General features: G+C 31.7%; 1 long non-coding RNA gene across 1 annotated transcript; it reads right to left on the bottom strand.

The window, feature by feature from the left end:
• Positions 1-1,879: 1,879 nt before the first annotated feature.
• Positions 1,880-2,722, bottom strand: LOC122270137 (uncharacterized). Its single transcript, XR_006225621.2, has 2 exons — positions 2,274-2,722; positions 1,880-2,190 (listed from the first exon to the last, which is right to left on the bottom strand). It is a non-coding gene; the product is annotated as an uncharacterized lncRNA (long non-coding RNA).
• Between the last annotated feature and the right edge of the window lie 1,628 nt (positions 2,723-4,350).

Raw genomic sequence — 4,350 nt, 5'->3', positions numbered from 1 at the left:
TATGGATAAATTGTTTGAAAACAGTTTTAATTGTCATTCAAGATGAGAATTGTCTCACATATGTAATACAAGATACGATTTGAGATTTGTCTCACTAACTTACAGTTGGTGTAGTAGTCTTGCTTCATACACAACTTACTTGCAGGATAGTTTCAAAAAACTAGAGGTAATCGTTTCAGAACTTGAACAAGTTTATATGATAAGATACCTAGGGTGCGCATGAGTCAAAATATTTAAAACGCTTTATTTTCACGAAGAGCTTGTAAGTGGGTATAAATGCCTTGGAAAAGAATTAAAAGAGTCTCAAAACCTAAAACTGGAATATTTTTGAAGTTATACTTCTTATGCGACTTCCAACAAGGTTGCGTTAAACGTTTAACACTACATTTTTATTGGCCGGGAAATCACCAGGTAGGATCCAGTTTTCCCTCATTCATTTCCATATTGTTTTGGTTCTCACTAGCATAAAAATAATAAAAGTCATAAAACTATTGTTTTTATATAAATATTTTTTTAGTTTGTTTTGATACACATATAATTTAATAGGATAGTATTTTTATTTTCAAATTTAAGGCCTGTTTACACGATTCAAGAATATCCATTCAAGACCGTTCGAGATCTTGAGTTGATATTTCTGCTTCAAGAACTCGTATGAATCGTTGACACGATAAAAGATCTGCAATCTCGCTGATTGGCCAGAGGTATAAACCTGCGCATGCGTGACTGTTTATTTTTCGTTTCGTTTTGTTGACAGTGACAGCACAGAGATTGCAGTTTTGAGTTTTTGGCCAAAGCGAAGCTTTTGAACCATGGATGTTGATGATGTTATTGTTTTGTCTTCGTCAATTTTAACTTTATCGGCGGTTTCTCTTTTGAAACAAAAAAACAAAAAGAGATCAACTTGGATAAAAGACTGGAAAACTCCCGAAAGGAGGAAAGCCTGTGGGGCATACTATGCCTTGATGAAGGAATTGGAAGTATCTGATCCCGTAGCCCTTAAAAATTTTGTCCGAATGGACAAACAAACTTTCATGCAAACTTTCAAACAAACATTTTAAATAAAACTTGTAGAACCTAGGTTAACTTGACCTATAAATATATACCATAATACCAAAACCATTTTTCGAAATTACTTAATTTCATTGAGTTATTGAAATTATAATAAAAGTGTACTTAAGATTTAAAATGAAGTATTTTTAAACAAAAAGTGACAATAATAAACAATCTTCATATGATATAGGTTTTATAGAGTAGCACTAACTCTGCAAATTTCTTTAAGATACCAAAAAAGGGATAATTTCTCTCTCAAAAGTTGAGGGGGACTTTGTCCCACTCTTCTCCCTTGAAAGAATCTAGATTTACAGATATTGACATCATCAATAAAATGAATCATACATCCCTTGTTACGAATTAATTCTTTTTGGCGGCGTCAATTCGTCGCCAATCAAATTATTTTTTTTTGTCAGTTGTTCTCGATGCACTCATGCCTGAAGGAGCATTTCTTGAAAGCTCCTATTTCTTATATATTTTTGTTTTGTTTCAGTCTAATTATTATTTGTTTCATTGTTAAGTTTATTAATAAATATAGAAGCTCATATTAATTGTTTTCTTACTGACCAGGGCATCAAATGGTAGAGATACACGCATATACCGAAACTCGAAATAGATTTTCTATCATCCCTTACTATACTAATACATTCCCTAATTTTAATTATATATGAATTTTTTCAGTAATATTCTGACAGATTTAATCTCAGTCAATATTTATGAACTTTTCAATTCTTTATTTTACTATGGATATTTTATACTTAAATTCTTTTTATGGAGGTTTTAGAAAAAAAATATAGAAATGTATAAGAGACTAAAAGAAAAGAAGGCCACGGAATTAAAAATTTATGCAAAAATTATAAGTTCTTATTATTAAAGTATTCAACTTATTACCACTTCCACTTGTTAGAGAATCTAACACCTTTTTCTGTTCACTAAGATACTGAGTTCTCAACCCATAAATTTTATTTCTTATGGTCTCTATATCAGTTTCGAATAGGAAAGACAACTCTTCTAGATGCCTTTGGCGCAGATTTTTATCAGAATACTCCGGGAATTTGCTATTCCATAATTGGGGTCTTTCCCGGTATTCTTCTATTAATTTAAAAACTTGATCCTGAGTCCACTCCATTCTATAAATATCTAGGTACAAATAATGGCATTTTTATTAAAAAAGTAAGAATTAAGGGAGGAAATATGAATTTAAAATACAAATAAATACTTACGAAAAAGCACACACCAGATGAAAATTTTTTAAAACGATTGAACAGGACCCGTAGAAAGTAAAAAAAACGGCGAATGCGTAAAAATCAAATACCTCCCGCTATTCATGACGTTTTCCTATGACATCACAAAATTCTAAAAGATGATTGGCTGGGAGAAGAAAAAATTGAATGTCTTGTAGAACATGCGCTACTACATTCAAGAAGTGGATCCAAGATCTTGAACGAATCGTTTACACGGTACAACATCGATGAAAACAGATTTCCATCAATATCAATCAATCTTGAACGCTTCTTGAACGTAAAACTTGAATCGTGTAAACAGGCCTTTAGTGGATAACAATTGTAAAAAATGAGTGAAAACAATCCCACGGACAATGTGACGGATTTAAGATCATGTCAAGGTACGTCTCTTGTGAATATCAATTGATTGTTAGGTTTTCTCTTTTGAAATTACATTATGACGCATTCACATACATTATCAATACAAATACATTTTCCATGGCGAGACGATGAGGCAACCACAAGCACTTCCACTGGTTCAAGAGTTCCACGAGGGAAAAATGCACAATATCACCGTTATTACGAAGCACGGAAGCGAGCGGAGGAGGAAAAAGAGTCGTTGAATAGAACTAGTGATCCTTCTACGACTGCTGATTCTTCTACAATTAACGTCGCAGATTACGAAGTTTAACTTCTTCCGCGTGGAGGGACTCTACGCACTATTTTTTTTTATTAATCTTCTTAAATCGGGGATAGAGATGACCCTTTACTCACTAATAAAGCGTTTACTGGCTAGGTTTTGACTCTTTAGGACTTAGCAATTAAACATTTTAGAACCTCTGTTGCAAGTTAATGTTGTACGAAATATATACATAAATTTATAAAAATAAAAATATCTAATTTGTTTCTAATCTATGCGTTAAGAAATAACCAATAGTATGAGTATTAGTTTGTGTTTTTAAGTTGAATTATATGATATGTATAAAATAATGTAACAAAATATTGAGATTGGATTCCATGCATGGACAGAAGTAAGACAATTAATGCATACCTCATTTCCTTGCCATAAGAAACTTGCTAAAGTCGCAAATACTTTGTTCTATAAAATGGTTCACATTAAATTTTTTCTCCTTAACAAGATATGCACTTTTACTTAACTAGAATATAACATACTCTAATAGACTAATTGAATTTCTTATGTTTTTCGATCTGAAAGTTATCTCATGGCCTTTTTTAAAGTATTTATATTTTTTCACCTCTAATAATAAGTATTAGTAAAAACGAAGAAAGACTGAGAAAATTACTGAAACAGCTGTTTATTATTGATTACATATTTTCATTATAAAAGGTTAGAAAAGTCGATATACTCGCATGTTGTTTTCTTTCTTGTACATAAAGAAGAATTATTGAATCGTTTTGTCCCCAAATTTTTCTTTATTCTTACTTTTATCTAGCTTTGTTTTAATTAAATATTGTACCACTGGAAGCATCGGAATTCCATTAGCACTCAAATGGTATTTGCACTTGCTCTTTGTTGTTTTCCCAACTAATCTTTTCAGGATATGTATTTATGAATTCAAAAATGAATTATAAGAGAAAATGTTAACCGAATAATTCTTTCGCGAGAGCCACACAGATGTTTGCATAAATTAAAACACAAACAAGATTTGAAACTAAAAAGGAAAAATGGCTGGGAAGTTCCTTCTCGTAGAAAAGAGTACATCATAGTTTAATACGAAAAATAGCATTGAAAACTATACAAAAATTTGTTCTAGAAAGTAATGTGACTGTTCTCAGCTACAACGCATTGTTGTTTTCGAATGCCCATGCTCCCGCCATCTTAGTTGTGGGTCACTGAAATTGAAACGAGCAATTAAATTCCAAAGTCCTCGGATTCCGCTATTGGTCGAATAAGACTACTTCTGGGAAAGGGGTATGCGTTGGCTGGTGTTGGCGCGATTTTGGAAAATAACTGAAAATTTTGCCATAGAACAAGTTAGTTTTTGATTTTCTTCATTTCTAATTAATAAATTTATTATTGATTTTATTACAGTCTCAAGATATGTAACTACATAAT

The sequence above is a fragment of the Parasteatoda tepidariorum genome, chromosome 3 (genome assembly GCF_043381705.1).
Source record: "Parasteatoda tepidariorum isolate YZ-2023 chromosome 3, CAS_Ptep_4.0, whole genome shotgun sequence".
NCBI classification, from domain to species: Eukaryota; Metazoa; Arthropoda; class Arachnida; order Araneae; family Theridiidae; genus Parasteatoda; species Parasteatoda tepidariorum.
The sequence above is the reverse complement of the archived record's forward strand: the minus strand, read 5'-3'. Positions and strand labels throughout refer to the sequence as shown.